Here is a 14559-nt window from a genome sequence, read left to right as displayed (position 1 = left end):
TTCTGCACTGATGATTTTGGCAATGCAGGCCATTGTGGCATTGTTCTTCATCTCCCATTAAAACAGTTGGGCATTTTAAAATGATCTTAGACGGGGGTGTAAACTCTGGGTCAGCCGTAAGTGTTTATTCGTTCTTCGGTGGGGTGGTCAATGTTACCCCAAATATATCAAGAATGCTGCAAGCAAGTGTACCTTAGCAAGCAGTGGGCTTTTCAGCGAAGATGGAGTCGTACTAATTCATCGTTCTTTGCAGTCTTTTGTGTATTGCTTTTTCGCATTTCCTGTTTCTCCATTTTTACACGTAAAATACCGTAGTGTTTTCAATTTGAGTTTGGTTAGCTGGGTATCTAGTACGGGGAAATCATATACACACCCACGTTTTGGGGGAATCCAAGTAGGTAGAGTTCCAGGTATCTACATTGGAATTACTACCTAAAATCATAATGAGATAACCTGTTTTCCTAAGTTGAGCAGCTAAATCTTAGGAGCTCCATATGCTTTGGATGGTTCTATTTTAATTTTAAAATCAAGCTAAAACAATATTGTTTATCTTTGAAGATCACCGGCATGTTCTGACTATCTTTGTCCACTCTACATGTCCATGGCATACAATGCTCTGTGGAGCCATGTACAGTACTTGCACGGTTCCTTTGCACAGGATTGATCCAGGCATAGAAATGACAAGTTTGTGAGTTGTATTGTCCTAACACCCTGAGTTTGAGGCTGACAAAGAATATCCATGAATAAGTTTCCAGCACCAAGGTAGGTTTGTTCAAGAGCTTAGCCTGGTTGCACTGACAAATTATGCCAGCAGTGGCCAGTTACAAGGATTGGATCTGCTCAAGCTGCCTAGCTAAAGGCACTGCCTAATACTGATTGTAATAGGTTCAGCCTCCAGTAATAATACCCTTGCAATATACTTGCTGATCCACTATTAGCTCTGCTGCAGAATCTCATGAATCTCAATGGCACATGTAACAAGTGCCAATACAACAAATAACATGCCACAAGTACTCAGCAGTTCAGGCAGCATCTGTGGAAACAGAAAATTAATGTTTTAGTTTGATGGCCTTCTATTAGGAATCATTTTCTGACCTTTTCCTCAATCATAAAGACAGAAGTAAGGGTATTCACAGATAAATGCACAGTGCTCAAAACCATTCATAATTCCACTATTAATTAAACAGTTTGTGTCTATATGTATCAAGACCTGGAGAACATTCAGGCTTGAGCTGATGCATGGCAAGTAAAATTTGTGACAGACAACTGTTAAGTAATGGTTATCTCCCGTCAGAAATTGAATTTAAATCTAATTACCTCTCAATGACATTGAATGGGATTATCATAGCTGAATCCACGACCATTAAAATCTTGTAGGTCACTATTAACCTGAAGCTTAATTGGAACGGTCATAAACATTTGCCATTTTTTATTATTCATGGGATGCTGGCCAACATTTATTGATAATCTCATTGACCTTCAGAAGGTGGTGATGGGCTGCCTTTTGCTGTAGATTGACCCAAAATGCCATTTGGCAGTTCCATGATCTTTGTCCAGCGACACTGAAGGAACAATGGTATATTTCCAAGTTAAGATGGTGAGAAACTTTAAGGGGAACTTGCAGATGATTATGTTCTCATGTATGTGCAGTCTTTATCCCTCTACAATGGTATTCATCATGGGTTTAGAAGGTGCTATCTAAGGCCCCTAAGAATATATCAGAGACTACTTATTCTGCAGCAAACATTCCATCTCCTGACTCCTTAAACTATTTCCAATATTTGCAAAGCAGAGTGATGGATATGTCAGTGCAGCTCCAAAATCAATCAAGAAGTTGATAGAGGACAAAACAGTCTGCTTAATTTGCAGAGATAATGGGATGCTGGAGAATCCAAGATAACAAAGTGTGAAGCTGGATGAACACAGCAGGCCAAGCAGCATCTCAGGAGCACAAAAGCTGACATTTCGGGCCTAGACCCTTCATCAGAGGGTCTCTGTCATGAAGGGTCGAGGCCCGAAACGTCAGCTTTTGTGCTCCTGAGATGCTGCTTGGCCTGCTGTGTTCATCCAGCTTCACACTTTGTTATCTTGCTTAATTTGCATCCCATCTACCACCATGCATTCACTTGATCCACCAAAGATGCATCTTACTTATTGTTTGTACAATCAGCAAGATATACAATGGCAATTCATTAAGACTTCTTCAAAAGTGGCAAAATCTGAAAAGAACAAAGACAGCCAGTGCATTGGAATCCCACCTGCTGTAAGTTTTGCTCAGACACCATTCTGATTTGGAACTATATCCCTGTTCTTTCACTACCACTGGGTCAGAGTTCAGCAACTCCCTCACGAATGGCACTGTGAGACTACTCACACCTACATCTCACAGATTGCAGAAAGTTGAGAAGGTGGCTCACTCGAATAATCATAAGGTCAGTTAGAGATAAGTAATAAATGCTGGCTTCAGCAATGCACACTCCACAAATAAAGTTTTAAAAATGATTGACTTAATTTCAATTTCCATCACCTAGACTAAAACATCTCTTGTTTATTGACACTTGAAGATCACAAAGTATTTGTTTCCATAGCTGGTTTTCCATGGAACCCTGTTGCTAGAGGGTGTAACTTGAGGGATACAACTCTGCATTGAGAATAGCTGACTCTCTCATTTTTACCACCTGCCGCAGAGATGTCAGAGTCTAGGTGGAGTGTATAAATCTAACAGCGCGCAGGCAAGAAAGGTCAGAGTGGGAAAAATTGTTTAAAAAATGGAGTTAAAGATTCTTTATCTAAATGCATGCTTCATTTATATGATGCAAATTAGGCATACTAGGATGAACTCTGATGAAGGGTCTAGGCCCGAAACGTCAGCTTTTGTGCTCCTGAGATGCTGCTTGGCATGCTGTGTTCATCCAGCCTCACATTTTATTATCTTGGAATCTCCAGCATCTGCAGTTCCCATTATCTCTGATACTAGGAATCCACTCAGGCCCTTGATCCTGCTCCACTGTTCATTTGATTGATCTGATTTCTTATTCCTATCTACCCTCATTATCTTTCTGCTTCTTCCTCAATAAGAATCTATTTACCTCGATAAAATATCAAAACCTCTGGTTCCACTACATTTTGAGGATTAGAATTCCAAATATGTGAGAAAACTATTCTCATCTCTGTCTTTCATGGGTTTTTAAACAGTGACCCCTAGTTCTAGATTCCCCCACAAGAGGAAACATCCTTTTCATGTCCATCCAGTCCCTCAGGTTCCTGTATGTTTCAGTTGGGTCACTTCTCACTCTTCTACGTTCCAGAGGATATAAACTTACCATGTCCAATCATTCACTGTGAAGTACTCCGCTTATTTTGGATATCAGTCTAGGAAGCCTTGTTTAAACTATTTCCAACACATTCTTCCTTAAATAAGGTGATCTATACAGTGTACAGTACTCCAGATGTAGTCCAACCAATATCCAGTATAACTGAAACATAAACTCTTTATTTTTGTATTCAATTTCTCTTGTAATAAATAACATTAGATTAGCTTTTCAAATTACCTGCTGTGTGCATGTACCAATATTTTATTGGGGAGGTGATAGCCTAGTGGTATTGTCACTGGACTGTAATCCAGAGACCCAGCCAGTTGCAGCTGATGGAATTTGAATTCAATATAAAACTGGAATTAAGAGCCTAATAGCTAAATAGAACCACTGTTGATTGTGGCAAAAACCCATCTGGCTCACTGGTGTCTTCTAGAGAAGGAAACTGTCATCTTTACATGGTCTGGCCTAATATGACTCCAGACTCACAGCAATGAGGCTGATTCTTAACTGCCTTATGGGCAATTAGGGATGGACAATAAATGCTGGCCTAGACAGTGACACCTTCATCCTGTGAATGAATAAACAAAAAAAAAAATTTGTAATTCACGTTTGAGGACACCCAGAGCCCTCTGCATCTCAGACCTCTGAAAACTCTCACCATTTAGTGACATAACTTATAAAAATATTTTTCCTGGCAAAATCGGTCATTGCTCAGTCACTTAATCCATCTATATTCCTTAGCTGTCTCCTTATGTCCTTTCCACAATGTATATTCCTATCTATTCATGTCATTAATACATTTAGAAACAACATCTTTCTTCCTTTGTCTAAGTCATTTAGTTATAAATTGGAAAAGGGGTGAAGCCCATCTACAGATTCCTCTGGCAAACCACTAGTTCCACCTTGCCAATCAGAAAATGGCCTATTTATGCATACTGTACTCTCTGTTTTCAGTTAGTGAATCTTCTATACATGACATATGTTACTCTCTATACCACTTTTATTTTCTGGATTTAATTTTCACGTGGTTCCTCATAAAATACTTTCTGAAAATCAGCCCAGTATATTCACCAGGTGCTCTTTATACACAGCACATTTTCCTTCTTCAAAGGAATTCTGGAAATATAATTTCCCATTTACAAAATGAGGATCGAGCTGTGGATGTGGTGTATATGGACTTCAGTAAGGCATTTGATAAGGTTCCCCATGGTAGGCTCATTCAGAAGGTCAGGAGGAATGGGATACAGGGGAACTTAGCTGCTTGGATACAGAATTGGCTGGCCAGCAGAAGACAGCGAGTGGTTGTAGAAGGAAAATATTCTGCCTGGAAGTCAGTGGTGAGTGGGGTTCCACAGGGCTCTGTCCTTGGGCCTCTACTGTTTGTAATTTTTATTAATGACTTGGATGAGGGGATTGAAGGATGGGTCAGCAAGTTTGCAGACGACACAAAGGTCGGAGGTGTCGTTGACAGTGTAGAGGGCTGTTGTAGGCTGCAGCGGGACATTGACAGGATGCAGAGATGGGCTGAGAGGTGGCAGATGGAATTCAACCTGGATAAGTGCGAGGTGATGCATTTTGGAAGGTCGAATTTGAAAGCTGAGTACAGGATTAAGGATAGGATTCTTGGCAGCGTGGAGGAACAGAGGGATCTTGGTGTGCAGATACATAGATCCCTTAAAATGGCCACCCAAGTGGACAGGGTTGTTAAGAAAGCATATGGTGTTTTGGCTTTCATTAACAGGGGGATTGAGTTTAAGAGTCGTGAGATCTTGTTGCAGCTCTATAAAACTTTGGTTAGACCGCACTTGGAATACTGTGTCCAGTTCTGGGCGCCCTATTATAGGAAAGATGTGGATGCTTTGGAGAGGGTTCAGAGGAGGTTTACCAGAATGCTGCCTGGACTGGAGGGCTTATCTTATGAAGAGAGGTTGACTGAGCTCGGTCTCTTTTCATTGGAGAAAAGGAGGAGGAGAGGGGACCTAATTGAGGTATACAAGATAATGAGAGGCATAGATAGAGTTGATAGCCAGAGACTATTTCCCAGGGCAGAAATGGCTAGCACGAGGGGTCATAGTTTTAAGCTGGTTGGTGGAAAGTATAGACGGGATGTCAGAGGCAGGTTCTTTACGCAGAGAGTTGTGAGAGCATGGACATTGTGGGCTGAAGGGCCTGTTCTGTGCTGTACTGTTCTATGTTCTATGTTCTAAAATGATGTTGACTCTGCTTAATTACCCTGAATTTTTATAAGTGCTCCATTATAACTTACTTAACAATAACCTTTAATTTTCTTCCAAGTCATACAATTTATTTTAAACAGCACAGGTTTTCATTTAAGCTTCCCACTCACTAAAACTTTATCCTTCATCAAAATGCTGAAGGCCTTTTTCTGCACTGTGGACCTCGATAGCCCTATGCCCTATCAGAGGCAGACCTTATCACGAGCAGGATTCTCATTAAAATATAATAATTTTATTCCAATGATTTCCATGGAATTCTTATAGCTTAGTGGTATTTCAGGAAGAAGAGGATACCCTCTAAGTTATTAAAATGATGACACAGTGGGGTCAGGCAGAGCAGAAGTGCTCTTTTGACAACCTTGAAGTAATTCTGCCTTTACTAGTTTGGGTTAATTGCCTTCTCCGCACAAAAAAGCCTTAATGAATCTCTGTTTCTTACCTGGGTGCTGGTGAGCAGTCTGTGGGCCTGGAAATTTAATTTGCCTGAAGTTTTTCCAATTCTTGAAGTGCAGATAAGTTTAAATAAGGGAGGGATGATGACATATTGCCCATGCCACTTGACAAGTAAGGAAGAGGTCCAAGCTAATACTCTGTGTTTTGTTACCACTTTAACAGTGATATCCCTTTAGGAGCTCAACATGCAGATAAACCAAGTACCTGGATACCATCACATGACTAGAAGCCATAGTCTTTTTCCATTGTTACACTCAAGACAAAAGATGTCTAGAGATTACTCCACATTGTCTAAACTAATTTAGTTGTGGGTAAATCCACGAGAAATCATCAAGTCAGTGGAATTCATATACCTCATTTGTGATACACATAGATAATACAAGCAATCACTATATGATAGCAGAAGTGGGATTTCTGTTTAAGAATAAAAGCAGAATAAAGGAAGTGGTGATACAGCTTGAAGACCACAACAAGAAAAATGGGAAAAAATGCAAAGGAATTCCCAAAGTCAGAAATTCTTAAATGCAGAATGTGGAAGAAAATAACAGAACATAACTTTCTTCACAAACTATGACCATCTCTGAGCTGGATGAAGGTGGACACGCAGCCAGCTCGTTTAAAACCATGCCATCTGAAGGGAAACTTAAGAAGGGCCATTAGGAGTCAGCCCTGGCCAGACCCAAAAAAGCATGTCTTAATTCAAACTACGACAGAAATAAGCAACAAAAATAAAGTTTCTGGGAAAACTCAGTGATAATGGGAACTGCAGACGCTGGAGAATCCAAGGTAACAAAGTGTGGAGCTGGATGAACACAGCAGGCCAAGCAGCATCTCAGGAGCACAAAAGCTGACGTTTTGGGCCTAGACCCTTCATCTAGGCCCGAAACGTCAGCTTTTGTGCTCCTGAGATGCTTGACCTGCTGTGTTCATCCAGCTCCACACTTTGTTTTCTGGAAAAGCTCAGCAGGTCTGGCAGCATCTGTGGAGGAGAAAACAGAGTTAACGTTTCGGGTCTGGTGACCCTTCCTCAGAACTCTGAGGAAGGGTCACCAGACCCGAAACGTTAACTCTGTTTTCTCCTCCACAGATGCTGCCAGACCTGCTGAGCTTTTCCAGAAAACAAAGTGTGGAGCTGGATGAACACAGCAGGTCAAGCATCTCAGGAGCACAAAAGCTGACGTTTCGGGCCTAGATGAAGGGTCTAGGCCCAAAACGTCAGCTTTTGTGCTCCTGAGTTGCTGCTTGCTCTGAGGAAGGGTCACCAGACCCAAAATGTTAACTCTATTTTCTCCTCCACTTTCTCCTCCACAGATGCTGACAGACCTGCTGAGCTTTTCCAGCAACTTTGTTTTTGTTCCTGATTTACAGCATCTGCAGTTCTTTTGGTTTTTAACAAAAATAAGCAGCATTACAATTGAGAAAATGCCAAATCAACAGAAAAAGCCAGAAAGCAAGCTATAAGCCAAACATCATAAAGAAACATTAGATATGTTGCTGAAGACACACAAGAATAACACAAAATGAGAAGAAAAAATAAAAAAGCAGAGACTACAATAGAAACACTGCTGAAGGCATATTCAGTCATATAGAATAGAAACAGGTCCTTTGGTCCACCATGTCCATCTTGGCCAACAAACACCAAACTGCACAAATCCCATTTATCTTCAGAGATAATAGGAACTGCAGATGCTGGAGAATCCGAGATAACGAATCAGATGAAGGGTATAGGCCCAAAACCTAAGCCTTCCTGCTCCTATGATGCTGCTTGGTCTGCTATGTTCATCCAGCTCTACACCTTGTTATCCCATCTACCTTCACTTGCTCCAGAGCATGTACTATGTCCCAGCATGTAAGTACTCACAGATGCTTCTTAAATGCTGCGTGCAGACTTGCTTCCACTATCCTCTCAGGCAGCACATTCCATCAACCTATCACCCTCTGGGTGATACTTCTTTTCTTGGATCTCCTCGAAATCATTTGCTTCGTACCTTAACCATAGACCTTATACAGGTCTGCCGTGGGAAGAGATTCCCATGATGTACTCTGCTACACCTCTCATAACTTTATACATCTCAATCAGATACCCCCTCAGTGTCCTCTGCTCCAAGGAAAACAAATTCAGCCTATCCAGTCTGTCCTCACGATTGAGAAGTTCATCCCAGGCAACATCCTGGTAAATCTCCTCACACCATTTCCTGTGTAATCACATCCCTCTGAGAGTTTGGTGACCAGGACTGCACACAGTATTCCATCTGTAACCAATGTTTGACAAAGTTGTAACAAGACATCCTTGCTTCTATATCATACAGCCCAGGGAATGAAGGCAAGCATCTCGTATGCCTTCTTCAAAACGTCATATACTTGTGCTTACTTCTTCAGGAATCTATGGGGCTTGTACACCAATGTTCCGTCGTCCCTCAGTACACTTTAGGTGCCTACCATTCATTGTACATATCCTTCCCTTATCAGACCTGCCAAAATGAACCACCTCACACTTAATGGGATAAAATTCCACCTGCCATTGTTGTGCCAAACTTACCATCTGACCGAAATCAGACCACCCTACTCATTATTTTCATGTCATCTGCAAACTTACTCATTAAACCTTCTACATTCACATCTAAGTTGTTAAGGTATGGACCAAGGGCTCTAGCACTGATGCCTGTGGTTTAACGCTGGTCAGAAGCTCTGATTATAAAAGTAAGCCCCAACGTCACCTTTTGCCTCCTATTTGTAAATCAATTTCGGATCCAGTTTGCCACTTGTCTTGGATCCCATGGGCTCTTACCTTTGGGACCAGTCTTCCATGTGGCACCTTGCCAAAGACCTTACTGAAGTCCATGTAAACCCTCATCAATATATTTAGTCAACTTTTTAAAAATACTCAATTATATTTGTCAGACAGGATCTCCCTCTAACAAATCCATATTAGCTATCCTTGATCAATCCCTACTTTCCCAAATATTGATTAATCCTGACCTTCAGAATTTTTCCAATAATTTCGTTATCACTGACATCAGACTAACAGGTTTGTAATTACCCTAACTATCCCTGCTGCCTTCTTGAATAAGGGAACCACATTAACTGTCTTACAGCCATCTGGCAATTCACCTGTGGCTAGTGAAGTATTAAATATCTCTTCTCATGGCCCCATCAATCACCTCCCTTACCTCTCACAGGAACCTGGGATACAGTTCATCAGGCCCTGGAGATTTACGCACATGTATGCCTGCTAAAACATCTAATACCTAACGTGTTCTACAGCCCCACCATCCAAACTGATATCCCCAACTACAATGGCTTTCTCCTTGGTGAATACAGGTGAGAAGTACTCAATGAAAACCTCACCCACATTCACTGGCTCCATGCATAGGTTTCCCTTTTGATCTCTGATAGGAATCTATGGGGCTTGTACACCAATGTTCCATTGTCCCTCAGTACACTTTAGGTGCCTACCATTCATTGTACATATCCTTCCCTTATCAGACCTTCCAAAATGAACCACCTCACACTTAATGGGATAAAATTCCACCTGCCATGGTTGTGCCAAACTTACCATCTGACCAAAATCAGACCACCCTACTCATTATTTTCATGTCATCTGCAAACTTACTCATTAAACCTTCTACATTCACATCTAAATTGTTAAGGTATGGACCAAGGGCTCTAGCACTGATGCCTGTGGTCTTTCCCTGGTTATCCTCCCACTCTTAACATACTTATAAAAAGTCTTGGGTTTTCTTTTGCCCACTTATGGGATGTGAATATTGCTGACTGGCCAGCATTTATTACCTGGCCTGAGTAGCCCTTGAGGTGGTGGTGAGCTGCCTTGTTGAACCGTTGCAGTCCACATGTTGCAGGGTGACACTCAATGCCCTTGTGGAGGGCATTTTCCTCGATCTCATCTGCCAAAGATATTTCATGGCCCCTCTTTGCCTTCCTAATTTCACTAATAAGAAATCTCCTGTGCTGTCTATACTTATGGAGAATATCCCATCTTAATGCAATTACCCTAACTCACTTTTACAACTTCCTCTGGCAACTTGTCTCATAAATGCACCACCCTATGTGTGAAAAGGTTGTCCCTCAGTTCCCTTTAAATCTCTCCCATATCACCTTAAACCTATGCTCTCTAGTTTTGGAATCCTCTACCCTGGGGTAAAGATCTTGGCTTTTCACCTGATCTATGCCCCTCATGATTTAACAAACTTTTATCAGGTCACTCCCCTCAGTCTCCTACAGTCCAGGGACAAAAATCCCAGTCTATCCAGCCTTCCCTTAAAACTTAAACCTTCCAGTCTCAGTAACATCCTTATCAATCTTTTTTGTATCCTTTCCAGTTTAATAACATCTTCTTATAGCAGGGTAACCAGAATTGTACACAGTAGTCTAAATGTGGCCTTACCAATGTCTGTGCAGCTGTAACATAACGTCCCAAACCCTGTTCTCAATGATCTGACTGATGAAGACCAGTGTGCCAAACACCTTCTTCACCATCTTTTCTACCTGTGATGCCTCTTTCAAGTAACTATGCAGCTACACTCCTGGGTCTCTTTGTTCAGCAATAGTACCCAAGACCCTACCATTAACAGTATAAGTCCTGTTTGTCTTACCAAAATGCAACACCTTGCACTTATCTGAATTAAACTTCATCTACCATTCTTTGGCCCAGTTTATCAAGTTCCCATTGTGCTCCAAGATAACCTTCTTCAAAATCCACTACACTTACCAAATTTGGTGTTATCCACAAACTTACTAAGCATGCCTCCTCCTATATTGTCACCCAAATTATTGAAATAAATGAACAACTGTGCACTGATCCTTGAGGTACACCGCTAGTCACAGGCCTTCCGTCTGAACAACTCCACCACAACTCTCCTTCACCCTCTACCTTCTAACAGCAAACCAATATTATATCCAATATGATATCCAATTGGTTAGCACTCCCTAGATGCTGTGTGATCAAACCTTACTAATCAGTCTACCAATCTGCCTTATATTTTCTTGGTCACTGCTTCAAAGAATTCAATGAAATTTATGAGACACCATTTCCCACTCACAAAGCCAGGCTGATTATCCTTAATTAGTCCTTGCCCTTCCAAATACAGGGAGATCCTGTCTCTCAGAATCCCCTATGACAACCTCCCTACATTAGGCTTACCAGTCTGTCATTCCCCGGTTTTTCCTTGCAGACTTTCTGAAATAATGGCATATTAACCACCCTTCTGTCTTCCAGAACTGCACCTGTGGCTGTCAACAATACAAATATCTCTGTTTGGAGCCTTGCAATTTTTTCCCTAGCTGCCCACAATGTCTGGGATATGCTTGATCAGGTCCCAGGGATTTATCTACCTTTATGTGTTTTACTATCTCCAGTACCTCCTGCTGTGAAATGTAAACTTTTTTCAAGGCATCACTATTTATTTCCGAGCTCCCACGCTTCCATGTCTTTCTTCATGGTAAATACCGACAAGAAATATTCATTTAGTATCTCATCTATCTCCCTTGGCTCCACAAATTGATGACCTTGTTAATCATTAAAGAACCCTATTGTCGCCCTAGTTACTCTTTTGCCCTTAATGTACTTGTAGATTCTCGTTGGATTCTCCTTTACCTAATCTGCCAAAGCTATCTCACGTCTCCTTTTTGTCCTCCTAGCTTCCCTCTCAAGAATATAGAACATAGAACACTACAGCACAGTATAGGACCTTTGGCCATCGATGTTGCACCGACCTGTGAAACCAAGCTGAAACCCATCTAACCTACGCTATTTCATTATTATCCATATGTTTATCCAATGACGATTTAAATGCCCTTAAACCTGACGACTCTACTACTGTTGCAGGAAGAGCATTCCACGTCCTTACCACTCTGAGTAAAGAATCTACCTCTGACATCTGTCCTATATCTATCACCTTTCAAATTAAAGCTATGCACCCTCGTGCTAGCCATCTCCATCCGAGGAAAAAGGTTCTCACCGTTCATCATATCTAATCCTCTGATCATCTTGTATGTCTCTATTAAGTCACTTCTTAACCTTCTTCTAACAAAAACAGCCTCAAGCCCCTCAGCCTTCCCTCATAAGGCCTTCCCTCCATACTAGGCAACATCCTGGTAAATCTCCTCCGCACCCTTTCCAATGCTTCCACATCATTTCCTATAATGCAACGAGCAGAACTGTATGCAATACTCCAAGTACGGCAGCACCAGAGTTTTGTACAGCTCCAACATGACCTCATGGCTCCGAAACTCAATCCCTCTCCCAATAAAACTTGACACACCATACGTCTTCTAAACACCCCTATCAAGCTAGGTGGCAACTTTCAGGGATCTATGTACATGGACACTGAGATCTCTCTGTTCATCCACAGTGCCAAGAATCTTACCATTAGCCTAGTACTCTTGTATTCCTGTTAGTGTACTCCTTTACCTTCTACATTTCTCAAGGGATTCACTTGAACTCAGCTGTCACTACCTGACTTATGCTTCCTTCTGGAGCCTAAAAATCTTGAGTCATCCAGTCCCCATTTCTGTGAGCCTTTCCTTTCATACTAACAGGAACATGTTGGCTTTGAAAGCCTCCCACTTGCCAGAAAACCCTTTACCCGCAATCAGCCACCCTAATCAACTTTTGAATGATTCTAATACTGTTCAAATTCGCCTTGGCCCAATTTAGAACTTTAATTTGTGGATCAGACCTAACTTTTTCCACAACTATTTTAAAACTAATAGAATTATGGTCATTTGTCCCAAAGTGCTCCCCAAAACCTCAGTCACTTGCTCTGCCTTATTTTCCAAGAGGAGGTTGAGTTTTGCCCATTCTGTAATATTAATTGAGAAACTTTTCTTGAACACACTTAACTAGTTCTTCCCCATCCAAGCTCTTCACACTATGGCTGTCTCTGTCTATGTTTGGAAAGGTAAAAACCCCTACTATTACAAGCCTACTATTTTTATAGTTTTCTGCAATCTTCCTACGTATTTGCTGAATTCCCTGCTGACTACTGGTGGCCCCATAGTATCCCATTAAAGTGGTCATCCCCTTCTTATTTCTCAGATCCACCATTTAGCATCATTGGACAATTTCTCAACAATATCGTCTTTAAGTACTGCAGTGATGTTTTCCCTCATCAAAAATGCCAGTCTCCCTCCTCTCTTGCAGCCATTCTATCCTCCCTGTAGCATCTGTACACCAGAACACTGAGCTGCCAGTCCTGTCCCTCCGTCAGCCATGTTTCTGTAATAGCTTTGATATCCCAGTCCCATGCACCCATCCATGTCCTGAGTTCATTTACCTTAGCTGTTAGGCCTCTTGCATTGAAGTAAGTGCAGTTCAATTGATCAGCCTTCCTTTGTTCCCTGTCATGCTCTTGCCTGCCTGGTATATTTAACTTATTCCAGTTAACTTCTGCACAACCCTTCTCTTTTGTCTCATGACTGTTTAGGGTCCCATGCCCCCTTGCCAGAGTAGTTTGAACCTCTCGAGTAGCTCTAACAAATCTCCATGTAGGGATATTGTTCGGTCTCCAATTCAGGTGTAACCTGTCTCTCCTGTACAGGTCACCTCTGCCCCAGGTGAATCTGAATCGCTGCAACACCTCCTCAGCTACTTATTCATCTGTCCTATCCTTCTATTCCTGCTCTTACTAGCAGGTGGCAGTGGCATTAATCCAAAGATTTCTATCGTTGAGATCCTGCTTTTTAACATTCTGTCTAACTCTCTATATTCACTCTGCAGAACCTCATTCTCTTCTACCTGCCTACTGGTACTGAAATTGCCATATCTCAATTTAGATACAACTTTAACAATTTACTCTTTTCCATAATGACTTTGAAATTACAGTGTTACCATCACTATCGCAAAATGCTCGCCCATAGAAACTTCAACCACTTGACTGGCCTTATTCCATAGGATTAGGCCGAGCACTGCCTCATCTCCAGTCAGGCTGTCTACATTCTGGAAGCTGTCCTGAATGAACTTTAAAAATTCCACCCCATCTAATCCTTTCAGATTAGGGTAATCCCAGATAATGTTTGTAAAGTTGAAGTTCCCTCCATTATAACTCTGTTTCTCTTGCACCTTTCCATGATTTTCCTACATATCTGCTGCTCTATCTCCCTCTGACAGTTAAGAGGCCTGTAGTATAACCCAGATGGTAACTGCCCCCTTTTTTAAAATTTCTAGGCTTTGCCCAAATGGCCTCATTTGAAGACTCTTCTTGGACGTCTTTCTTCATTACTGCAGTGTTGGTTTCTTTTATCAATAATTCAATGCCCCCGCCTCTTTTACATACCCTCTATCGTTTCTGAAACTTTTATACCCTGGAATGTTGAGCTGCCAGTTCTGTCCTTCCATCAATCATGTTTCAGTGATTGCAATAATATTATATCCCCATGTGCTGATCAATGCTCTAAGTTCATATGTCTTACCAGACAAGCTCATTGTCTTAAAATAGTTACAATTTTGCTTTGTGGATCTCCCATGAGCATTATCCTGCCCAGATTGACTCTGCCCCTTCCTCTCAACATTAATGATCTGGACGAAGGAATTG

This window comes from Stegostoma tigrinum, chromosome 8 (assembly GCF_030684315.1).
Source record: "Stegostoma tigrinum isolate sSteTig4 chromosome 8, sSteTig4.hap1, whole genome shotgun sequence".
NCBI classification, from domain to species: Eukaryota; Metazoa; Chordata; class Chondrichthyes; order Orectolobiformes; family Stegostomatidae; genus Stegostoma; species Stegostoma tigrinum.
Note: the sequence above shows the minus strand (reverse complement) of the source record.